Genomic DNA, 26,721 nt, shown 5'->3' on the forward strand with positions numbered 1-26,721 from the left:
TACAACGAAGAAAAAAAATTGTCCTCTTCTAAAAGCGAAACAGGACTCAATTTAATCTGTTTCTTTAGCTTCATTTATTAAAGTTTAAGCAAACAGAGAATTTCCCAATGAATCCACGTCTTCCAAAGACTAGAACTAACTGCGAACAAGTTCGAGTCGCATCTTGTACGCGTTATTGGCGTGAACGTTTTGGCAAGGGTCTGCGGAAGTACCTTGACTTTGATCAACTTGCCCCGAAGTCCTTCACTCGTGCTCGACAGTTCTTACATAGCTGGTTTAGGGTATTGTTTGCCCGCAGTGCGCCGATGAGAAATGGGAGGCATAGATCCTGGTGCCGCATCTCAAGTAGGCACGTCTCATGCTAGCTAGCAGTGACCATTTGTTAAAGTCCACTTTCGCCGCCACCTGTCTCCCATCGGTTAGGAAAACAGCTCATAACACCGTCCGCTGCGCAGTGTGATCGTTGTTTTTTGCCCCGGCAGACGGGGGCGTGAAGACTGTCCTGCGGATAAAATGTCGATGTCGTTAAGTCCAATACCTGCCACCACGATAGCCTCGTATCTCTCTCACTATAAAGTTTCTATATTTAAAGTTGCATCAGTGCACGACGCAACCGCTGTTTATTCGCTGTTTTGATTTTATTCGTTGTTTAATCTACTTTTTGCACGAAACCACTGAAACGAATGTGTCTCGTATTTCGTGCATCCGAGTGAGTCAGAAGAAAATATTGGATGGTAGAGAATAAGTTACGAATATACAGCGAGAAAACGCAAATCTGGTCATAAATGCGTTCATCTATTTTTCTGTATAATTTGGGGATGATCTATCTAAATTAATAGAAACACACCAAAACTTTGATTGTCAAAATTAATGACACATACTGTTCGAATAATTTATTTGGCAATTTTTTACTATTTTTAATCGTAATATTTGTAATATATTTTTTACTATTTTATAAACAGAAACAAAAATGATAAATTAATAGAAATGTCACGATTCTTTCCTTTTTCAATCATTTTTATCATGTTTGTTACTATTCCTAAATTTTTTGATAATCGATAAATTCTATTAATTCTGATCATCGATATTCTATTTTAATTCGTATCGTTAATGTGTGAATAATTCTTGAATGATGTCCTCTCTCTTTTTTGTGATCATTCGGGGAAATTAATAAAATCAATTGGCGAATATTGTGGGAAAAGTGTGGCCAGCTGTGAGACTCGAGAGCGATGTTACTTGTCAATTCGCTCGTCGATTCGATTGCTGGTATGAAAGTATCGCATTGAAACCATATCGGAATATCGTTTATGCGTCTCTCTAAATCACGCACTTCGTATTGGCGCTTGTTGAGCTCGGTTGCATTCCTATCGCGCTATGCAACGTAACACGAATTTGCCGGCATTCGTGATATAATTACAAATTAATTACTAGGGCTTTATTGAAATTCGCGTTGGGTTTTTGAAAATTTTGGAAAATTACCGAAGATCGATCCGAAATTGGAATTCTGCGATGCGCCCGTTTATGAGTGCGCGTACCAAGCAATACGATACATACATATTTAATATTCAACTGGAATATTTTATTACAAGTCATGAAGACAAACAAGCGTTTGCTATTATTATTACACTCGATAAACCGGAAGATCATTCAAAATATGTAACATTGAAAATGTCGTATCAACTATAAATTATAAATTGGAATTTCGGATTTAAGTCGATCTTGTAACTTTATAACTGTTTAATAGCTTAATTGTTTATAGCTCCGAACGAACATCACGTAATTATAACAGCTTTCTTGAAAGATTATTTAAAATATGTAACACTGAGAAAATGTTGTGTTAACTACAATTCATAAGCGTATTGATTATTATCAATTATAAGATAAAAGTTGAAATTTCGTATTTTAATTGACGTTACAATTAATGTAATTTTAGCAGTAATCTTAAAAAATTGTTAAATATATGTAAGATTGGAAATATCTTATTAACTATAAAGTACAAATTAATATATTTCGTGTTTCATATAATCGATTTTATAGCCATACAACTGTACGATAGGTTAATTGGTCGGAGGCTTCTCGGGAATATAATGTAGCTACAGCAGTTGTCTCTGGTATATTGATATGCAACATATATCTTGGGCTTATAGGGTTATTAAGGACTTCATCCGTGTCTCATGGTAGGATTACTACGTTATTATCCTTCGGTAAGTGGCAGGTTGGTCGGTCGGATGGTTAGTTGGTCCCTTGTAAGGAAGGCCAAACATCATCTCCTCCTTTACTCGGTCCCTTGAGCCAGCGGCGAACTAGTAAGACATTCGCCCCCTTCCAAAATCGTCTGGTGGAATGGGACCCAGTTGTGAATTTGACCCTCGTAATTAATTTATAACCGGGGTTCTTGTTGCGAAGCCAGTCGGATAAGCAGAGAGTGGGTGACCTCGTACGGTACAGTTCCACTCGAGTTTTGGCCAATTAACGATACCGTTCGTAAACAAACTTATCCTCGTTTTCACGCGTAATCAATCCCCCTCCTCTTTCCACTGCTTTATCGTTTTCATTATTCCACCTGAAATTTTATCTAGGAAATTATAGTTTGAAACTTCGTACCAAGTCGTTTAGAGATTTACGGATGATTTCTCAACGTCGTGCAAGCGTCGTAAAATCTTTGCTTCCAGCGATTTGACCGCTGATCCTTGGATACAAGAAACGAAGCACAGCTCGTTAGGGAAGAGGCATTACGCGTACGGAAATCTTCCACGAGATTCCTTCGTTGTCGTAGCCTTCTACTTCGTGTACTCGGTATACGCATATTCTCTCGGTACTTATTACAGATCTAATACAAATTCGACACAATTCGGGGATGAGGGAGTTGTCTGAAAGTGGTCGAATAGAAGGTGGAGGTAACCTAAGATGGTGGAATCCATAGATCGCGGAGCTAACAATCAGCCGTAAATTATGGTCTCAATATCCATTGTGTACCCTGCTTGCTCTCGAACAAGCCTAACCCCAGAGTCTAAGGCCAAGACTACTCACCCCTCCCCCACCCCCCTCCACGTTAACAGGCACAACGGTGGAAGCACGACGAGAGGGTCGGTCGGCTCTCTCACGGCCCAACTGAACCAAGAGATATGTATATTAATGGGGCAATCTTACATAGTTTTGTTTACCTTGCCCCCATTCTCTTAGTACGTATACAATTACTATCCCTAACCCCTGCGGTATGCTTAGTACAGGGGCTGACTGTCTCCTGCTTGGTTTCTCTCTTCGCGTACCTCGGCTTCTCGTTTCTATGAAACGTATCGAATACGTACGCACACACGTATTCGAGCCGATTAATCGAAGTCAAGTCGTTGCAACGTGTAGATTATTTTATATTTTATACTCGGAAGAATAAATGGTTATTTCTATAGATGTAAAATATTCCATCGGTCGTTCAATAGACAATCACTGATACATCATCCATAGGCTGAAAGGGTGATTTCCTCGAAAGATGCGTGTAAAAACATGTACAGGACAATATTGACGGAAGAAGGGTCTCGATAAAAGCGGGTTCCGTTCTTGAAGGGTTTAAACGGAAGCGGGTCGATGGAAATCCCATTCTACGCGGCACAGGGCTTTCAGCAAAGAAAATATTGTCCGCGATACGAGCGATAGCGGAGCAGAACTTTTTCACCTTTCGTTCCCTACCCTCCCTCTTTTTTAATTCCGTACGTGGCTGAACGCGAGCAGCTTTGTAGCGGGATGTATATTTCTCTCGCTGAACAACCTCATTTGTGTAATCCCCGAAGCTTCGACAACAAACTCTCTGCGGCATTGGCGCGACGCTGAGGGTGCATGGGAAGGGGGTGTGAGCACGACATTAACGTACTTTGTAGTTGAACTCTCTGTGACAGTTACCACCATCGCCGTCCCATCTCTGACTTTCTCTCTTTTCGTCTCCGGATCTGTCTCTTTCTCCCTCACTCTCCCGCGGCTTCATCGTCCTGGGTGAAATTGCAATTGTAATAGCAATTATCTTATTTCTACTATTGCTTCTTTGTACTTCGATTCGCGACATACGGTGTTGGCGGTGATGCGAATCAGAGAGAGGAGAGCAACGTTGAAACCGGGGGTGGAAAAGGGGGCGGACAAGGGTGGAAAGATCGCGAATGAAATTAAACGTTGGCGGGATGGTCGTGACGCAATTTCAGTCGTGTGGCCGTTTACTGGGGCGGAATGACGAGTCTTTTAGCTGAATATTGCCACAGCAGTGAGTTACAACTGGCTTTCTCTCTCCGGTATTGTTGCATTTTTCATTCGCCAATTATTAGCCGGAACACGCGGCTTCTCTTGGAAAGGACTCGAAAAATTGACTGCGCACAGAACGTACGTAACGTCCTGCTCGGTACATTGTGGACAAACGATAAAGTTTATTTCAATCTTCGTGGAAAATTGAAGGGAAAACGAAAGGTTCCAACCAGAGCGGCTCTCGCACAGAGATATATTCAGTAGTCGTGGTTTTAATCATTGACCCTTGGTACACTGGTTACGAAACCGGAAAGTAGCGCCGGTAGAACCGGTGGAACCAAATTGCAGGAAGAGAGTCTGTATGAAGGGGCTAATTTGAACGAGGCGCAAGTGAAAAGTCTGCATTGCGTCGCTTGTTAGAAGAGTAAAGATAGGCCAGCGGGCTAAAGAACGCTGGTTTACAGAACGCGGAACAGGAAGGAGCATTTCATTTCGATGCAGAAGGGCTGCTACGGGTTTGTAAAAGGGAGGAACGATGTGTCGATCGACAGAGAGAATCGTAGGAACGTTGTAGCGACGGTCTCGGCTCACGCTATACGAGTAATACGAGGCTTGTTGAAATTCGTTCGAAGTAATCAATATTATAGCTCGCCAAGATATATGCGAGAGAATGTGGGCAAACAGTGTACACACGTGCATTGTAACACGGCAATAGGGGAGGAGGTTCAGGGTGTAAGAAGGATGTAACATAGGATGGGTAGATCGGCAGGGGGGGCTAAGGGGAAGACCCGGATAGGAGGTAGAAAAGCAGAGAGGCGAGGAGAGACGAAGGGGTGCCGGAGGATGGAGTTAGAGGTGGAACAGAAGGGGTTGAAGGGGACCGCGAGGTTCATACAGCAAGGGCTCCAGCCCGCGGGGGTGAACTGGGGGAAGGAAAGGGGTGGACAGCCGGACAAACAAAACCCTTGCTGCTTCATTTCTGCCCGTCTGGCCAGACACCGACCCTTTATACGCGCGCGCTTCCGTCCTGCGCTCGACTCGTTCATTCCCTTCCTCCTCGACTAGTCCCCCGGAACCCCTCAATGCTTCGTCGAGTTGTACTTTCAGTACGTTACTTTTCGAGTTCGTTAATTAACGGCACCGCCGCCTCATTGGCGGGCTCGCGTCCAGTCGAAGGATACGTCAGAATGGTTTTCGACGAGTCGAGGCACCCTAAATCGTAGCCACATTGTCTTTGCCTGACAGGATTCAAGTTTAGATGATAGACGCCGAAAGGCTCGGAGCGGTACACCCTTGGTGGTCTTTAAATGATTCGTAACAAAATAGCGATACGTTACATAGGTGATGCATAGGTATTCACATTTGTCAAAGCAGTGGGAAGGGTTGCCTTGTGAGTGGTGTTACGTATGTCTTCATACAACGTTAATCACTACTTTACCTTCTATTTCGATCGAAAGACTGAATTACAACTGAGACTTCTTACTGTCGACTTGTTCACAATTACGTATCAGGTGGTAGTTTGGAAAGTTAGAATACTACCACGCTCGAAAGGATCAATAAAGCTTCTATTTTTGTTGTTAAATTACATAATTAAATTAAACAGTACAATTCGATAATTAGTTCACGTCTGTTTAATTTTTTTCCCTCGTTATTTATTATTTATAACATAATATGGTTTCTGTTTGCTTCAGGTCAGTGGTGTATACTTCCCAGGCTTCTGAGACAGAGTGACATGGCTTGTTAATGTGAGTTGAACGATACTTTTTGTACGCGAAGTACAATAATTCTTTTTTCTTTTTTTTTTTTTTCTTTCTAAACTCGTCTTTTTTTTTTATTAATATCTTATATCTATCGAGCTTAATCCGCGCGATATTATTTCTGGACAAGTTCCAAAACAAAGTACGTTAGCCCGACAGAGACGAAGAGAGAGGGTTGAACGAGCGCGTGGGGTCGACCGCGCGCTTTACTCCCCGTCGTTTTAGGGGATGAACGATGCGAGACATCGATAATCGCATTTGTTGTACGACCGTCGATACGAAACTTTCGGAATTTCGTCCAGCTAAGGAGCAAGGGAGGTTTATGACTTAGGAAGTATTATATTATTCGAATATTCCTCTAACCTCGCTCTGTCTCACCCCCCCCCCCCAATTTCCAATTATCTAACTTCTCTACCTCCCTGCGTATATCAAGATCTTTCACTTAATCTTTCGCACCAACAACAAAATTTTCACGATCGAAGCTACAGAAACAATCTGCAGAAATCCCTGCTCTCCCGTGTGCATTCCAACGAGCGCGTTAATTGCGAAAAGCGAGAGGCCAGAAAACGCGGAAAACGCGCGCGTAACAGCGTAGTTTATTTCCAACGGTGTTGCGTTCCTTTCTTTTTGTTCGCTTTTTCTTCCTTTTTTTTTTTTTTTTTTTTTTTACTTTTTACTGTGAAGAACACTCGGCGCCAAAGTGGGAGCTAATAACATAAATGAGGAACACAGCACGTTGCTTTCGTTTTGTTCTCACCCCCGCGCGCGTGTTTTCTTTCTTCCGTTCGTTTTTGCGCCAGACCAGCCGCTCCGCGTATAAAGTGGCGAATATGGGGTGTGAAATGCATGTCGGTTTCACGGGGTTGCCGAGCCGTAATAGTGGGAACAGGAGCGCGGAGGAGGGCGCGCGCGGTCGAGTGGTCGGGTTCTGGAACGGGCTCGAGTTGCAGGAGTCAACTTGGCCGCTCATTGGCTACTTGCTAGCGACCGCCACTCGCGAAACATTAGTATTCTCTGCTAATTAAAATGTAACTGAAATTGTAATGGTCTGAGTGTGGCGACGATACGCCAGGAAACTAGGGGATGGCGTGAGAAAAAGAGAGAGCAGACGGTGGCAATGGTGAGCGTTACACCGTACACCACGGTAACACACGATGTGTACTTTTTCATGCTCGGCTTGGGGACTGAATAGAGGAAAATGTCAGACCGTTTTGCGAAAAACGACTGTATCATAACGCGATTGTTCCTATTACTTTTTCCCAATTTTTTGTATTATGATTATCGTCGATAGAGGCCAGATAGCGCGCCAGAAAGAGGAACGAAATTTAGCGTAGCACGTAGAAAAGAATCTATCAAGTTTCACGAAAGCTTATCGTCAAAATATCCATGTAGTATTTTACGACATTATCAGACTCGTAGAATTAGAGGAAAGATACTTTATCGAAAAGAGAGGAGATTCGATTTCTTGGCCATATTCGAAACGCATTACCTTTCTACTCTTAAATCACATTACCTTCGAGGTACCCTTTTTGACTTCTTCCCCCGTTATCTCCGCGCCGACTCGTCTTTCGCTCTTATTTTATTTGTTTCGCTTATCCACGCTGTTCTGGAAGCTCGCGCAGATTTCGCGGCAATTTACTTTATACGCGTTACGTCGTTTTCCGCCCTCTCGCTCCTACTCGGAACGCCGTAGCCACCCTAACGGTAGTAGGTATCGTCTCATTCGACTCAGACTGCCCTCACACCCTTACGATGTTCTTATGGGGCTCACACCAGGGTACCGTCTACGTGCACGTACATAAAGGCCGCGAACTTGTGTGGCTCGTTCTATCGTTGGGCCACCCCCAGGGTGTTGAAGCTCTTCCGCACTTATTTCGCGCTAATTCACCCCTCAAGACCGCTTACACGCCCTCCCCCTACCACCGCGACCACGGCGAACCAGTTAGCTTTTTTTCTCACGTGCCGTGAAGCAGTTCGCGTTAAGCGGTTAAGGGTGAACTCCGTTAAAGAGGGGCTGTAAATTCATTGACTGACGAAAATACTCCCGCCGGAATTCCCGGAAGCATCTTTCAAGCTTCTTCGATTTCATCGATACCTCTCGTCCGTACCGTGGCGAGGGTGAATACCCAGGCATGCATATACCTATTTAAATTTTGATGAGGATAGGTCATCGAACCTGATCATTCGTACTGTCGTGAGTATTTTTATCGAACACCGTATTCCCCCTATAACATAATATACCTGTACGTTCTACGATTCGAAAAAAATTTCCCCATTAGTAGGACATTTGCATTGAACGGTTGACAAGCGGCAACAAAGGCCGGCTCAGGATTTTCGTCGTAAATAAGCATTACGATATAATTTTCTGTCACAACAATGGCTGCCGGTGTTACAAAAGGTTTAGCCACGAGGCGACCGTCGGCTACTACCCCGTGGACAATGAGAACGTCCGCGTTACGCCATAAATTGATTTGCGAAAGCGTTCCTGAAAAAGCTCTCTTCTCTCAGCCGAGGAGAGGAGAGTACGCCGTGTGGCCAGCCGGGTTGGGGCTACCCAGGCTTTTGAGCTTATACCGCAAAAATTACGTCGCGAGAGGGATTGTATTTATGTTACATAATTACGCCACGCGCGACCAGCGGATAGGAGGGGTGCGGCTGGTGGGCCGAAGCAGGGGTAGTTATGAAGGGGGTGGTTTGGTGAGCGAAGAGGAACCAGCCAGAGGAGGAGCGGGTGCGAGGAGGCGGGAGAGGGTGGGAACAGAAGAGGAAAAAAATCGCCTGGTCGAGGAAAAGTTTTTCGGCGGCTGGTTCGACCGACCGACCGACCGACCGACCACCCGGCTAATGAATAGAAATAATTCTCGTGCAATTGTGCTTTTCGGTAGTTTTCAATTAACAGTCGCCCACCCCCTCTCCTTCCCCGTGAAGCTTTTGCGCCATTCTCCGCAGCGCCCTGCCGCGAATACCGTTCCACGAATGGACGAGCTGTAAGTTTTTAAACGGCTCGAACGCGCGCGATTCGTACCGTGTAATTACAGCGTTTTTCCTATTCTCCATTTCGGGGCTGGCCATCGCCATTGTGTCTGTTCGACATTTCTGTTTTCATTATACTCCCTTGTTCAAGACAAACAATTTTCGTAATTATCCAGCGATTTCCGGTCTATCGTTGGAGAGGTTCGAGAAATTTCGTCGATGTACAAAACGTAAGAATTCACAGACGGAAATATATATCGCGTGTACAAGGAAAGGCTATCGAAAGGTATCCCCTCGGTATGTGTCGTCGCGGAAGGTAGCTGGAATCCCGCAAAATAAATCGGATCTCACTGTCAGTGATCCCCGGTAATATTTGTCTTTCGCCGGGCCATTTTACAAGATTTCCTATCTACTCGGCTTTATAAGCGAGGAAGACGAGGAATCGGCCAGCCAACGAGGGGTGACTCGGACACAGAGAAGCGGTGAGTTCACGTCGTCAGATGGGGGTTGAAAAGGGGGTGGGTGGCGGTTCGGTGTGATTCCCTGGGCTGGCTGGTAGAGAAACGACCTGGCTAGTAGTGGTGGAGAAGGTGGAAGGGAAAGAGTACACGGGACAGGGTCCCGCGGGATAAAACGGGCTATCAGATGTGAAACTCACTGCGTCGAAATGTAAAAGCTTCCTGACAAATCGGTTTCTATTACCGCGTCGCGGTGGGTCGCCTTTTTTATATTGATGGCATTATTTTGCACGGAGACGGGAGACCGTATTTTCTGGACACGTACGGTATTCTACGGGCTGGAGTACATACGGGATCACAACCCCCGCTTATGAATCCTGGTTATTTGCCCGGGAAATTAATGTGCGCTTACCACGTATTCGTGCGGCCGTGGCCGCTATATCAAAGAAACTGACTGACGTTCGATAAAATTGGTTATTATTACCCCTTCTTATTAAGTCCTCAAGGGGTTGTGCGCCCTGCTCTCGCCAGGTGCTTCGTTTTATCCTCTTTTAATTGCCGTCCGTTGCCACGGCGCCAAGTACGTATAGACTTTGGAAAAATACTTTCTCCCTTTTTTGGAGGTAAAATATCTAAGAATAAACTGGTCTTGGTAGATACGGATTCTTTTCTACTTCAAAATGATAAAAAGTCACTGGTGTAGGGATGGTTGTCCGAAGCAGAGAAAACGTGTCCCGTAGGAGGAAGAATCTTTTCGTCGGACAAAAGCAGTCCCAATGTCCTCGAGGATCCTCAGTCACGTGTTCCGTACAAAAAAAAAAAAAAAAAAAGTAAAAAGAAAAGAAAAGAAGTATGAGCGCGTACGTGGAAAGAGGTTGCTGGGTGGAAGGTGGTTAGAGCCATTGGGTGAGGTGGGTGGACAAAAAACATCCGAAAAGAGTTCCGTGGAGCTTGATGGTGTGAGAAGGTACAGCCAGACAGTCAGACAGAGGAGACAGACAGACAGACAGACATGCGGGAAGGAATGAAAATAATAATACCCAGCGTGGCCCTGGGCCATAGGTGTCAGTGCCGGCAGGAAGGAAGGAAGGACAGGAAGGAGCGCGTTGAATTTGTCATATGTAAGTTTCACCCTCTTCTCTCTCCCGGGCCGGCACACGCACCAGCACACATCCCTGTGTGATTCTTGCTCCCTCTCGTGCAAACCAACTAGCACACCACGTATCGTCGTCCGCGAGAGGATTATTTCAGAAAGGTGCCAGGAATCGGAGGGACCACGTCGAGATTCGGGTCCTTTGCGATGCAACCACCATCCCTTGTGCGGATTTCTCGCGTGCGTTAGGAAATGTCTCCGGGGTATATTGAGATACTGTCACCGAATTTTCTCCCGCAACCCCTTGAGATCGTGCCTTGGCCTGTGGACACACACGCGTTACTTTCATCCCCTTTTTCGTTTCAAGGCCGTTGAACCGAACACCTCGCTCCCCGTACCACTACTTTCGACGAAGTTTCCTGGTAGGCGCATCGTGTGAATCATCGTTCTCGTTTAAGTGTCGAACTTGGAACTTTTATTCGGCAGAATTGACGTTGAAAATGTAAATTATCGAGGAATTTTTTTTGGAATAATTTATTAATATATTCTAGGCATCGAATCGGATGTCGGACGATTTTTTGTTAATTTTTAACGTCTCTGTAGCACTCTGTGATGGATCGGTTCTTTGCAATACCGTATTTACCGTGTTCGTATATTGTCTGGTTGGAGGCACAAACGCTGCTGTCTGTTTAATTTTTCGCTAATACTTGTCTGCGCTCGCGCGGATATCGAATTTCAATTGCGGTTGCCTGTAAACAAGTGCTCCGTTTTATTATTTATTACCATCATTCCGGCCACTTAATCAAAAATACATTACCGTTGATGACCCTCAACGTCTGACATTTTCGATGCTCGAATGTGGGAACGCGAATGATTTCATCAGCGCGTTATTAAGTGGGCTTTGATTTTCGATCCTCATTTTGCAAACCGAGCTCTTTGTCGCGGAACAGATCCGTCTCTCTTACCCGTTCCGTTCCAATAGATTACATACCTGTCAAATGAAAATATTCTATTTGCGATACTGTTACTCTAATCATAGTTATTGCATATTTGTTAATTACCGCGTAACTCGTCTGGCAAACGCGTATATCCGTCTCGTTTCTCTATTCGATTCAGACGAATTTTCGGTGAATAATATTCATAATCGGCTGGAGACCACCTACTACGAGGAATTCACACGCACGCGATCACGATACTTTTTCATTTCATCGCTGGCCTGATAAGTTAAGCGGAGATGGTTTTTTTTAATTCCGGCCTCTCGAGTTACAGGGGAGAGCAGGCGGGTTAGGTAGGCGCGTTGATAACGTTGATTAATTACGATTCGGCTCCGATTATCGGTGCAATCGTGTTTTATTTATTAAACGAATATTTGTAGTCATGCTATTATTTATGGACTCGGACTTGCATCGCGCACGATTCCAACCGTGACTGGTATATGCGTCTATGTATCTATAATTTCGTATAGTTCGTAGCGTTCATGTAATATAATATACATATATATTATACCTATAGAATGTATATGTATGTACATATAGATAGCGACAACACTATTAATTAGGCCTTGTCTTTCATTTTTGTTTAATGATACCCCGTGCAGCTTGAAACGGCGGGAAATCCTTTGTGTTTTCACCCCGTTGTTTGGCGGGGTAAAAACCTGAAAAAGCGAGAAGCTCTGGCCGAGTGAGAGCGGATGCTTGTATACGTTCCATTCAATGGGGTTAGCAACGCAAGTCCACACGCACGCCGGTGCACACACATTTACGGGCGGATACACGTGATAGGGTTGGACAAATGAAGTGGATATGACATAATGATTTCGAGAGGCTATGTACCGTAGCTTGTTGCCTGTCGGACGGACTGCCGCCCAACCTCGCCTTGTTCATTAAAGTTTTCATTCCTGTCGATAATATTAATTACGATTCGCCACCGCCGCGCTGAAAAGAAACAACGTATCCGCGTACTTTTCTATCTCTTCTCGAATTTCGTTCCTCTCCGATGAACCGTCCTAATGGATTATCTTAAACAAATATACCATCGAATTGAAATTTATGTATATACGTATACATCGTGGCTATTATCAAATGATTTAACGACGTAGAAAAGAATTGAAAAATATTATCGTCTATCTACAGAAGCAGCGTTCTAGATCCCCTGAATTTGATAATTGCAACCTTGATCAATAAACAGTAATCACGTTTATAGAACGTGAAGGGGAATAAAGTTACATCGTGTATTTATACCTGCCGCATATCCCCTATCATTTTCAACAATTTGATCCAAAAATATGATATCGTGTGATCCGTGTAATTATTAATATTCGAAAAAAATAGACAGAAAATAAATAAAAATGGATGACAGGGGAAAAATAAAGGACAAAGTTCCCCAAGTCATCGACCACGTTCTAGTTTTCAAAGGCAAGAATGCCGGTCGTTTCAACGAACGATTCACGTGCCAGGAATGGTTTGTCGCAGTACAGAGACCTGTTATAGCGCTATCGTCTTTGCTTGTTTTTTCCTACCTCCACAACCCTCTGGCCCTTCCACGGTAAACAACAGACAGACCCATCCCCCTGGCACAGCCACTGCCGACCCCGAGCCGTGCCTCCCACTTGCAAGGCACCACCCCTCATCAGTCGGTCTGTACAAATATACTATTGTATTGATCCTATACCTTTTCCACCTCCAACGTTCCTCCTTTTGTTCCCGAGTATCCTCGTTTTACATTTTAGCCGCTTCCGCGAAACAACTAATGTGCACCGAGTGTGTTGACAGTAACTGTCTCGCTATTGTTGCACCCTCTCGCACTCGCCTCGTCCTCTTTCATCCCCCGTGCAATGAGAGGGATCATCGCGCCGTGTGCACGAAGCCCGCGGCATTCTTCCGTTCGATTCTTCTCTCATTTCGCGATAAATCGACTTTCCCTCGGCTCCCTTTCGCAAGTCCGCACGCGTCCTCCAATCGGTTTACTTGTAACATTTAGAGGAGACACGATCGACGCTTGAATTTCGTCCATCGATCCTACAGATTTGGTAACGAATTGCATCGCTCACGGTGGAGCTTGATTTAAAAAAAAAAGAAGATTCCATGAAATTAATCGGTAAATTATATTATTCACAATATCCAATATCGGTGTATTATTCTTCTTCTATACTTTAGCTTCACAAACATAAAAGAGACGTATTCGTGATACTCGTAATAGATTCATATCATACGTATAAATATATGCATAGTAATGCATAATAAGGGACGAAAAGTATGTATTATCGTGTAAATCTATGTGTAAAAAATCGAGTTCAAGTTTATTCAAATCTGGTAACAGCTACCGTTGCGTGAAGTCGTACCTTGAAGAAATTCCTACGCAAGTAATCTCTAAATTATATTATCCAGGTTATCTGTACGTTCTTTCCCTTCTTTTCTTTTTTTTATATTTCAAGCTTTAGCAGGGTATGAATCGTTCTGTAAATCTATAGGTAGAAAATCGAGACCAAGTCCACCGTTCGAAGGTATTTTTGCGTCTAACAGACGCTTAACGGGGGTTGGCGTTAATTACAGAGCGCGGAAAGTCGATTTCGCGAGGAGATCGCAATTTTGTAAATACGTGTGCGCCTATCGGTTTTATTGCCTCGGCGGGGTTGTGTGTTTCTCAACAACAACAACACGCTGGGCGAACGCCGGCAAACAGGAGCAGCACGTAACGTGCATTAATACGAACGAGCTGCCGAGAAGTAAGACTGGCGAAAAGGGGTGGGAGTTTATATCGTGAGGTGAGCACGCGATGACGTGATTCTATCGATTATTAAACGAATAATATGCAGTCGCTCGCACTGCCCTGTACCATGTGCATCGAACCACACAGGCAATTTGGGTATGCATCGTATGCATGAGTTTATGATCGCGCGAAAATCCGGAATGTTCGGCACGGAGTGATACGATGGAAACGAAATAGAGTTCCTGCGAAACTAATTTCATGGAACGGTTACAACCGACGCCTCGAAAATGCCGTTGTGGTATTCTAAAATTAGGAGTTACACACGAACCACCAGCCCGGGCAACTCTTTTTTTCCTCCTGGTGCACGACTGCCCTCGTCCATGTGATACAGAACAGTCTCGAGCGTGGCCTTTTTTACGCGACAATACACGACGAATCACGGTGCATGCTGATTGAGAAAACCTCTACACTGTGATTTTCCGCGCTACATTGTGAAACCGGAATATTCCAAGAAATTAGGGGAATGAAAATGACTCGTTGCTGTTCGTTCCTATCGATCGTTTGCTTGGAACAATTTTTTTTTTTCTTTTTTCAAATCGAGCAAAAGATTTTTCACTGAGCGCACTACGATTTAGTGACATAAAATATACGCGTAAAATTTTCATCGGTGAGGACGATCAAAAATTTCCCTTTCGTCGGATTCTGTCAGGTGAACCGTACCGAAACCTTTAGGACAATTTGCACGACGTCGTTGCGTGCCCAGTGAGAGTCGGTCCGTACGTACAAACAGGTATCGTAACGATCGTAACGCATCGAGGTCGAAGTAACCTGCAAGGTAACGAGCAAAAAGGATTGCGCTAACGAAGTGCCTGACGGGTAACTTGCCCAAGCCCTGCGTCCGGGGCAATAATGTTCCCCCCGGTTGGTAAACTCGTGTTTGCACAACTCTTTGTCCCAGAAGTACACACACGCGGTTACAAAGGCGTACGTGCACGTCAGCGTCGAAGAGACGACGCGACACGGACGAACGAACCGACGACTCCTGCCCTCGCGTGCTCGGACCTAAGGTTTTTTTTTCCCAGTTGTTGTATGCATAATAGCATTAGGATTCATTAGCAATCAGAGATGGACCGACCGGACGCCCCGTTGGATTGTTTACCAGAGTTCAGTCAGTTCGCGACTCTTCCGCCCGTTGCAACCCCCTGCAACAGGCCGTTTCCGACGTTGCGTCGTTCTGCATCGTTAGAAACGTCGGTAATTTCGTGGCTCGTCGCGTCGAAAGACGTCACGCTCGAGAAACTTGAATTTTATCAAACACACAGAGAGGACGCTTGGAATTTTTCGAAGGGTAGACCACGGTAGAATCTTCGTTTTACGAATCGATTCATCTATCCGGATGTAATAATATCATTCGACGAGAAAAGCAGAGGAACAAAGAGAGAGAGAGAGAGAGAGAGAGAGAGAGAGATTTGGATTCTGGCTTCAATGAATTCGTATAAAATGTTTATCGTCGTGTCTCGAATTTCTTACTTGTTTCTCGCAGGCCCTGTTGCACGAAGCAACGATACAGCTGGCGTAGATGTACGTGTTTTGTTGAAAGGTAGTGTCATTGTGGACGTTCGCTAACAATAAATTACTCGACGGTTGTTAGAGCCGACAATACACGCGTCTGTATCAATTTACCTGGAATCGAGCGACATGACTGAACTTTCGCGTGTAATTTCTATCTACGAGGAACGTTGAAAAGGTAATGGAATACCCGGGCTCCTGGGCGTCTATTTATAATTTCGTCTCATTCATTCGAAAAACAATCAAACGCGGTGAAATCGTACGGTTGGACGAGGTCTCTTTCGCTCTTATTGCGACGCCGATCGAAAAGGGGGATAAAACGACAATGAAAATACATTTGCAGGCAAAAGCGACAGGCCATCGAGATAGCTTATGCTTCCTGGAAAGAGGCGAAGGTTGTCACTTTACTCGGTACAGGACATGGCCACCTCGTATTCTGTTTAGTTTGCCGTTCGATTCCTAGCAAATATCGTTTGCGCTGTTCAATGGGTCTGCACGGAATAAACATCGTCCAAGTATCCGCTTAAGCAGAAAGACGGAATCGACGTGGAAAAAACGCTGGATGCGTCACCAGTTCCTTTACGATTTCTGATCGTTTCGTTTAAAATATACTGAAAATGATAGGACAGTTGAATTACAAGCCATTTGTCTGTATCGCAGACTATCGTTCGTAAGTATCGAGATACGTAAATGAATACTAATTTTATCAAAATACAAATAACTAATACAAACAAAGTATCGGTATGTTAACTGGAAGTTTGCTGGTAACGATATTTACACGCTATCTTCTTTATATCAGTTAGCAGACTGTAAATTTAAATTTAGAGAGGCGAAAAAACTTAGCAATGCTAATATCGACATATTTACGTACGACTACTTACGATAATGTTAGTACTTGTCTCTTTGCATTATCTGATTTATAATTTGAAAATGAAACAATTCCAGGAAAACAAGCTTTTCGTATAACATAATATTTGAACGATATCTGCGCGTTAGTTTGTAAAAATTTGGAATGATCATAAAGGATAAAATCATCGCAGATTTTTCTATCAGTAATTTTGTGATTCAATTACGTCCTATCAAAGATAAGCGGGTATGCAGACACTATCGAACAGTAGTCTATATTCAAAAAGATAGAAACAGACATCTTCGGTTATATCGTCTTTTGTTGAACCGCGCTGTGGGAAATAAAATCGTTTTACGATAAAGTGTCAGGAGGCATGGTCACCAATTAATTCGCTGGTTCGGCTTGCTACCTTCTATTTAGAGATTTTTACGGATCACGCGTGTTCGATCGGGATTAAAACGAAGAGACTGGATGGTTGTTCTCGTGGGGAGGACGGGAGGGTGGGACGACGAATCGTTGGAAAACGGCCGATTAGCTTTTCGACAAAGGATGGCCTGGGCAAGGGGGGAGGGATCGGTTCCCAATACCATTGTATTGGTAAACGGCGTTCATTATAAATAGGGACCACGACACAAAGCACAGAATAAATATCGAGATATCCTATTTCCGCGGGATGATCGTGTCCGCTGTTTATTCTATCATTTTTTCACGAGATTTCAGCGAAGTGTAAATACTGCGGAAAATGCAGAAACGCAAGGCGACTAAACATAACGATTATAAGCGCCCAGGGGCTTCGATGCGCCGTGCTGCGCGCTGCTGGCTTGTTTTCAATGCAGTTGCATTGAACCTTGCCTCCGCGTTCTGGGCGGCCTCCTCATCCCCATCGTTACCGTCCGAACCCGGGGTAACTGCGCCCTTTGTAAAATGTCGTATTGACCTAAAAAACGAAAAATGCAACAGTCGACTTGATGAAGTTCGTCGAGGTATCGTAATTGCATCGCCCGGAGTGTGCTTTGAGCTCTTTTCACCCCCGTCGGGGCTGCGGAGGTCTCGAAAGCCGAGAGAGACCTACGCATTGTTATGAGCTTGTCAGAAATTATTTAAAAAATTAATTTCCCGTGACACGAAACGAGCTCTTTCTCTATCTTTCTCTCGCTCGCAGATTTTATATTATATCCAACCGGACAAGGGATTTTTTATCGCAAACCATATCTCCCATCCACCCCTTCGCGTTATTTCTCTTGTTCCGAGTATCGTCGTTGCGTGTGTCGTTATCGTCGTCCTTGTTTTTCAAATACGTTTAACCAAGATTCTTGGGGTTTAGCATGGGCGAATCCTTTGTCACCGATCGTCGATTTAACTCGACACGTGACACTTACGCGTTTGTTCCTTTGACTTTTCGATCGTTTCGCGGAACAGATGTTCTATATAATCCGCGCCCTCCAAGGCCTAAAGTTTCCCCTTTAGTTTTATTACCAAATTCGCAAGAAGCTGCGCCACACAATTTTTATCGGTGTTGTTTTATCTGACATTTCACAGGCTGCCTGTTAAGCGTTTGCCTTGAAAACGATGTTTAATAAGAGTAGTTTCGCGAGAAGGATCCAAAGTTTCTCCAGACTATGTCGCGAAGATGTTTTTCTCGAAACGGCGAGGGTGTCGGTAGAGGGGAGGAGAACCGAGTCAAGAGACGGGGATAATTTTCAGACATTAAAAATGATATCGGGGCAAAACGCCGCGGGACAAGGGTTGAAATGGCCCGTAGGAAGCGAGAGAGGGGTTGAACGCGACGTAGGGAGGGAAAAGTTGGTGTATAAACACAAGTTACGTAAGTACATTACAAAGTGTAATGGCGAATCGGAGGTTGCTGCTTGGTCCGCGCCGAGTAAAAGTGGCCTCTTTAACCCCCGAGAAGGCAACCCCCGTCATTTATTATGCTATATTGTTACAAGGAAATTGCGTTTTTATAAGCGGACTCAGCTCGAGGAGCGAGCCACAAAGACTCGCTTTTTATCTCAATTTTTGCCTCTTGTTTTTCAACGCGCATCGTTCTTGCGAAACATCTCGCATTTCCGCGCGATCTTGCTTCAAAATTCTCTACGGTTTCCCACAAACGCCACTACAGTGTATTAACGTTGTTAACGTTAAGCTTACAAATCTACTACAAACCGCGTAACATCTTGCTGAAAACACAGGCGGTAGCGGCGCTTTTTCGCGGGAAAAATCGAAACATTCCACGAAACGAGCTTTTTCACGTTCCAACGCCTTCGGCGTACGAGCCACGCTGGCTTTATTAATCCGAAAAGCTCTCAGTATCCCCGGAGAAGCTTTCTGCGCTGTCGAGTACCGTCGGGAGAAACAGAGAGGAGAAGAGAGCTGCTCGAAAATTCCGTGAGCGTGTGGGGCGTGAATTGGGATTCGAGCTTTTGTACATTAATATCACGAGTGGCGACCCAGCCGTACTTCCTTGCAAGCTTCGCCGCACCCCGCATCTCGAAGGGTGGAAAAGAGGGAAAAAGGTGGACCGAACTGGCAGCATGTTGCGCGATCGTAAACACTTTGCATATTTCCCGTACCATTGGCGAGCCCCCCTAGCTGGCTAGCAGCACCTTTCCGTCTTTCTCTCTCTTTATCTTTCTCTCTTTCTCTCTTTCTCTCTTTCTCTCTTCTTCCCTCTTTCGTGGCCGCATACCGACGCTTTGCAATTAACTAAAATCGATTGTACGAAGGTGCAGGATGGAACGGGCTCGATATATATATGTTTCGATGGGTTTTCGTGGACGCGTAATATCGCGAGATTTCATTCGATTCTTTCCGTTTCGTTAAACCGCTTCGGAACGTGATGTTTCTTTTTGAGGGTTTTCCTCTCTCCTGTTTTGGGGGACTTGCTTTTTTTTCTTTTTTTAGTGTGTACGCGCGTTCACACGCCTCTTCACCCTTTTGCCGGGCTATTTATTTTATTGCGATTCAATCGTTGGCTGCCTAACGACGTTCTCGTTTAGTCAGCCCCTCCTTTCTTCTCCTTTCTCGTAGGTTTTTTTCTTTGCCGTTTCGCTCCGTCGCACTCGCGAGACCAATTATTAATTTTTCCGAATATAATAAATGTCCGACCCTCTCTGTCTCTATTCCTCATTGTCCCTGGACAAGAAAAAGAGTAAACTGGTAATAATAATAATGCCATTGATTTCGAGAATCGAAAGTTTCGGGCCACTTCTCCGATTGTGGCGAGAAAGCGGCTCTCCGCTGGGGAGAAAAAAAAACGCGAGTAAGGGAGGAAAAAAGGTAGCCTGGCGCGGGCGAAGTTTAGACTCTTTCTCTCTATCCCTCCCTCTGCTGGTTCATTAATGGAGAAAGGGTGGCTGCGTAAGAGTTGAAAGGAAGGAACGAGCTGGGCGAAGGAACGAGTAGAGGGGAGAGGATGAATCGTGGAGCCTTCCGAAATCCGGGGAGCCTTGTAATTGGACCGGGGATTGCAAAACGTCGAAATGCCGTCGAGACACGTCTGTCAGCTGGTGTTCTTTCATAACGCCGGGGTATTTAGGAAGTCGAGAATTTTTCGCCAGAAATTTATGAGTCATTGAGTTCGAGGCAGTTCGAGAACTCTCGTTCTCTTCGATCGTCTGACATCAGCTTGGGTATCCGGTAATTTCACCAGTGAATTGCTTTCATTCCGAGTTTCTCAAGCTTCTCTCGAAGAACAAAACAGATTAACAACTACGTACAATTTCTCATGTATTAGACACGTTATAGTCTGCATCACGACGATGAAATCGTTCGACTAATAGTCTTACAGCTTCCTCGCTATGCTAGAAAATTATATTTGCCTGATAGTCGGCCGATTTTGTTCAACCATCGACGAGACACGTGGGTTAAAGTCGAAGTAGCGCGAATTAACGAGCGACAAGAAAATTCATGTCTCGATCTTCGAGACTCTTCCCACTTCGGGCAACGTTCGCCAGCATATAGTATGCACGATAATTCCGCGAGGCGTCTTTCTCCCAAGAAACCCGCTGAAATAACCAACCGACCTATCATCCAGCTGGATTAACTCTCTCAACCGTGTGTATACCGCGGAAAGTAAAATATTATATCTGGCCTGGGTGGGCCGGTGGCCGCAAGAAATACGCGCGGTCGACTGTTTTTCTATCGCCAAAAAACGACGAAAGATTCGAAAACATGGAAGGAGAAGTTTCTGCACTGGGCGATATTAGCCGGCGTTACACCGGCGCCCCGTTATATTTGATTGGGCTGTTCGTGTAAGAACACCCTCAAGCTCCTCCGCAGCTACCCTTCCAACCACCACTCCTCCTCTTTCTCCTTCTTCTCCTCCTCTCCTCCACGACTGCCTCTTGGCCCTCTTCTGCTCATCCACTCCCTCGGTCTGTGCAGCGAAATGTTGGTTAAATAATATCCGCGCTTCCAACCGTAATTATCTCGCTCTCAGATTTTCTGCCTTGCGGGGCGAAGAAGGTGGAGAGCCGAGAGGTTGGCTGAGAAGAGGGGAGGGCCGATTCTGCTCTGGTAAAAGGCAAGGGATGGAAGGATAGAAGTTGGAGATTGAAGGAAAAGCGTGGGTATGAGAGTATTAGAGATAGCGCCGGTTGATATTCGCGCGCCAGAGAGACATTCCTTGATGATGGTTCGTGCGACTGGGGTGTTAGTCGAACATCGTCGAATGTTGTAATTGATAGGGTTCGAGATGGTCGATCGAACGTGTGTTTCCTATGCGTTCAGACGAAGCGAGCGAATGCGTGGTCCTTCCAACAGTTTTAATAAAGTTGAAGGGTAAACGAGCAATCTATCGCTGTTTGACGATTGCTCGCCGAATCGGAAATCGAACATCCGAGTGCTCTGTGAAAATGCATTTGCAATTATAATTTCTTCATCACACATTGTTGTCATGAATCTGAACGAAGATTGAATTGGGAATAACTATTCCCAATAAGCGTTCTAGATGCTCGATCTAATCTTGACGAACGTTCGCTCGCCATCTTCATGATGAAACTCCTTTAATGTAAATATGTTTACGAACAGATGACCGTTTGCTCGCAACTAGCACGAACGACTGCTCTTGCTCTCGTTCCTCTCTGTGCTGCTTCCCGTTTGAATGCATCATTAGATGAGAATTTTGTGCGTAATATAGTCGACTATAATGGCGGGCTGTTTTGCAGGGTGGCATGCAAAATAGTGGGAAGATTGATACATTCGATGCTTGGACGATAGGAGAAGCGGACAGCGTGTGATGTATGGGCCTCTTGATGCGCTCGTTCGTAAGATTGTATGTAGAGAAGGTCGTTAAAAATCGAAATTTTATATTCGAAATGGTTTTTCGTAGCAACTCGAGCGATTTCTAGAGAGGCGCCAGAGGATGGGTAACAGAGTAGCTACATTTCTGTAGCTCTATATTCATGCTCGTTTTATTGACAGAAGAGAAAACCCAGGCTATTTTATACGGGCATCCAGGATCGTTTGCAACATACCGAAAAAGCTAACAATAAGTCAAAACACCGGCGAAGAAGAGGTAGCATTTTATGAATAATTCATCGATCGCGAAAGGTATTAGTAGAAGGCACGAGCCAGCCGGTAACATGTAAATGAAGCGATAAATTTTGCATGGACAGCCCGCGAGCCTCCCTGTAACCTCAATTTGGCACAGTTTTGTTGCTTCTTTCTACCCGCTTGACGATTTAATCGTGTCGAGAAACATAATCGACTCGTCCAAAACCTAAAATCTATACTCTGTATCGTTAAAAATACGTTCCTCTTTATCGATTATTCGAAGGCCACACGGCAGGAGAACATGATAAGGTCATTTTTCTTATTTTTTAAATTTTTCATAACGTTTGATTAAAAAAAAAAAAAAAAAAAATTCATATAAAGTAAATGCAGCAGAGAATCTGATAAATTACAATCTGACACAAATCATTTGAGAATAGAGGATCCATTCATGATGCTTTTTAAAAAACGAATATCAATTTAGTTATTATATTGAGTTGATTTAATTAACGTTAAACTGTATAACTTGAGTGCTTAAGAGAATAATAAAAATATATACAAATATTTAATCACGAAGTCAAATGAAAAGATAGCTGCAACATGAATTTGGTTAGCACGTTGAATTTCAAACTTGCTCTTGTAATATAAAGAACAGAAAATGTGGCTCGTCGTGTTTCTCGCCTGTTGCCTTCATTTAGGAAAATTCTATTAAATATAAACATCGATTTCTGGCATCGTTGATGGGGGTTATTTCGTTCGCAATTAGACATCGGCTGTGCAATTTCATCACGCTGGAATCATAAGGCTTATCCAACGGGAAGATCGACCAGGCCACAGACCCCTTGAAAATCCGACAAAACTCTTCCGGCGCCCTCGAAGCCACTAGCAACCCCTTTTCTCCAAGTAACCGAAATAAAAGGGGGGTAATGGCAGCGCGTTGCGGTTTTCAGCCTTTACGACCGAATTACGACTTTTCAACTATTTTTACGACAGTTGTTTCAATTATTTCACCAATTTGCAATTAAGAACGCCAGGCACCGCGGCAGTTGAACGCCGTTCGGGGGCCTCCGCGAAGGGTTGCAAAGGGTTGGCGCCTCTCCGAGCTTTATGGGGCTGATAATTTCGTGATTAGCCAATTAAAGGAGAAAAAAAATTAAATCGCGCGTTTCTCCAATCTCGCTCGATCGTCAGATGAGCCTTCGCTCTTGACGTTATCTTTAATTTTTCCCTCTCTTAACCTCGTTCGAACAGCATTCGTTCCAACCGATACGTATCCGACAAGTCACTTTCCAAACACGTTCATAACGCTTGTAACTGGCAAGTACACAGCATTTCTATGCGGTTATGCGAAATTTGAAAGCGTATATATGAACAGAACGCAGATAACACGGAAGGACGTATAAAATGTACAAAATATAACATTCTTTATAACATTAATTAGTTAAAAGAATTTTCTATCTGGATTGCAGATGTTTTATTGTATTCGCAAAACTATGAATTTGCACATGATATCTGCAAGTGTACGGACAAGGAATATGTTTTATAGGATAAAACCGAGATAAAGTGTAAAAGGTTAAACTCTATCATACTGCTTTCTTTCTTCATAAAAAAGATACGTAGCAGTCATTCCCATACCATCCACTATGAATCGGTGGAAATTCAAAGAAATTTTCTTCGGAAGATCGTAGACCGACTCAGATTACCGCACCTTTTATTGACAACGATTCGTGTTCCCGATCGAGTTCTGGCTCGATCAGCAGGCTAATTTCTACCTTCTCGTTCCGACAAGATCTGCCAATCGAACGTGGCAATACTTTCAAGCTTGAGTCCAAAGGGACTGGCGAGTAGGAGAAGGTGGCGGAGGAGGTCAGTATTTGTTCAGTGGTGTGGTAAGCCGAGTGTGGTAGTGGGGTTGTTGGCATCGTGGTCGAACGGGGGCATCGAGGGGAGCCCGAAGGAGCTAGTGGCGCAGAATAACGGTAAGTCTAGTGTTTATTTGATGGCCCGTAATCACGCTATTTTGTCATCAACGGTAGGCCTCCTTCCGCGATGTAGACCGTCCGTGGGGCTGGTTCTGCACTTATACTTACCCTAACTCACCCCCGTCCGGGCAGCCCACTCGAGAAGGAGGAACTAATTCGAAGGCTTTGCCGCAGTCAGGGTGCATCTTGCTTCCGGTATAACTCTAGCCAGGCAAATGTATACAGGCGCGTGTACAGGGATATATGCTCGCGCAATCGAATCGAGATTTCTGATATTCCTCGTCTTGCTATCGTGTGCCTCTGACGTACAATCATCCTATACGATGATGTATCAGAATCCAAAGAAATCGTTCGATTTGTAGACTGAAAGGAAATTTGAGAAATTTCTTTTAATTTCCGAAAGAAATATTTTTAGGTTGCTAGTACAGTGAAGGACAAAGAAGTGGACATGTAAATTCTTGTAATTTGTTTAAAGGAATGTTTCAGTAATTAGAAGAATAATATAGCATAGTGGATTCATTCAATGATTTAAGGTCGTGGTTCAACGCGGGAATGCAATCAAAGATAGCGAACAATGCTGCGCGTGAATGTTGCGTTATGAATTATTTATGAACATTATGTTGTTGCACGCGTCATGCTCTTCGGAGATTTATGGCAGCGAATTATTTTTCTGCTCGCGAACATTCGAAAGAAGAATAGAACATAAAACGGCGCGATGATATTCAAATAGTTCTAGTTACAAGCGTGCAATTATCGCCGTGTTCTATAGGTTCGGATGACTCGCGAACGATTTCGAAAGTGTTGTTAAGTTTGAATACTCCCGATCGATCTTGGGGGACGTTTCTTGAGGTTCTACGGATCTTGAAAGAGAATAGAGTCGCGGCTCGTGCAAAGAGCATGTGTAATAACGGTGCAGGCCACGTGAATCATCGGGCAAACGCCGCACCCACGTCTGTACGCCTTCGCTGTGTATGTTTTTGTTGTATTCTCTAACGTGCCGTATCGTTGTCTTGCCGTTTATTGCATTTCTAATGCAGCTAATGCATTACGGTACACCGCCTTTGCGACTCGACCACGTCGTTGATCTGGCAGGTGAAATCAGCTTGTAATTATGCTTTCCGCATTTTTCTTATTTAAATATCATAAAGACAGTACCATACAGTTTCCCTTTATATAACTCTATAAAATTAATTTCACAATGATCGTTTATTTATCTATTTATTACCAAACTGTTGCATCTCAAGTGGAAGATGTCATCAATTGAAAAGCTTGCTGGAAATTCAAATTCTTCGTACTTGTTACATTTGTATTAATAATTATAATGACTCTTAGAGAACTGTTCTTTTTATATCTATAAAACAAATAGAAATTTTCTTATATAATAATTCAACTGTATAATTTATTTTTCAAAAATTGATGGTATATTTTGTTTGCCTTTTCACTATTGTCGTAATCCAGCCAAGGATCAAAATAGTGTTAAGAAGGTACTGTAATAACTTTCGGGCCTATTGCTTCCAGCATGACGTTGGAAACAGTTTCCAAAGGGCAGCTTGAAATTGCATTAACCGCATAAAGCCAAGTCGCAAAAGGCTCGGGCATAATTTTCACGATAACACGTGAAATAGAACATCCGAGTGATTAATGCACGCGCTTCATCAAGCATGCCATCTTCGTATGGTGCAGCGTGTATTATATGCCTGAGCGAAATTAATATTCCGAGCGCGGCAACGTGTCTTAAAATGTAAATAAGCCAGCAAAACGTGCACGTAGGTGTCGGAATGCAAATTCTTGATTTGTCGCGCTTATCGTTCTCCTATGACAACAACGAGGACGGGCCAGCAAAAACCATAATGTAGCATTTCGATTTGGCACTGGCATCTTGAGAAGCTGCCCGGCTATGATATCGAGGCACGCGTGTTACTTAGGTTAATGTTACTTAGGTGACTCGCATAGCATCAGTGTACACCTCGTTGAAGACTTAATACGCGTAAGCAAGTAATCCCCCGTATCTCGACGCTTTCTCGATGGAGAGTCACGATTACCTTACCCTAAGCTATTGGGTTACCACAAATCCCTTGTATGCTCCGCTGATTACCTATCGTCCTCGAGTCCTTGTACAATTCGAAATTTCAAATTGATAGAACGATACAGTGGAATTTCTGTGAATTCGAAATAATTCTTATGCGTAGTACTCACTTTTAAGGTACTATAGAATGAAAGTAAATTTTTAAATTCTATCAGACAAATTAAAATTTGTTAAATTTAACGTTGAAATATTAACTATTTAATCCGAGTAATTTATAATATAATGTTTTCGAGCATCCAAATGACATAATTAAAATTTTGTAGATTCCAGACAACGTAGTTTAAATTCGTTGAATTTGAATCGTCATGATCAATAGTTTAAATGCTTTCAATTGCTATCACCATAATGCAGATCTTTAAATTTGAACGATCAGATTCAAATACAAGAATTTATTAGCTTCTCGAAAGTAACCCAATCTTCCCCGTGTCTGCCGATATTTCACCTTAAGTCACCGACGATAATTCCCGTTATTTGTCATTTCAATAATCGATTCCACTTGACACGGCATCGCTCACGTTACACCGGGGAAAC

At 43.8% G+C, this 26,721-nt stretch overlaps 1 protein-coding gene across 19 annotated transcripts in view; it reads left to right on the plus strand.

Annotated features, from left to right (window-relative positions):
• Window positions 1-26,721, plus strand: part of Foxp (forkhead box transcription factor P) — a 246,630-nt gene that overhangs the window by 81,137 nt on the left and 138,772 nt on the right. For 5 of the 19 annotated variants that reach the window (XM_072011565.1, XM_072011567.1, XM_072011569.1 and 2 more), the window contains exon 2: window positions 5,916-5,969. The exons of the other annotated variants lie outside the window; for them this stretch is intronic. The gene's annotated coding sequence lies outside the window, so the exon portion shown is untranslated. The remainder of the gene's footprint in view (window positions 1-5,915; window positions 5,970-26,721) is intronic. 19 annotated transcript variants of the gene reach the window in all.

Source organism: Bombus fervidus, chromosome 10, assembly GCF_041682495.2.
Source record: "Bombus fervidus isolate BK054 chromosome 10, iyBomFerv1, whole genome shotgun sequence".
Classification (NCBI taxonomy): Eukaryota; Metazoa; Arthropoda; class Insecta; order Hymenoptera; family Apidae; genus Bombus; species Bombus fervidus.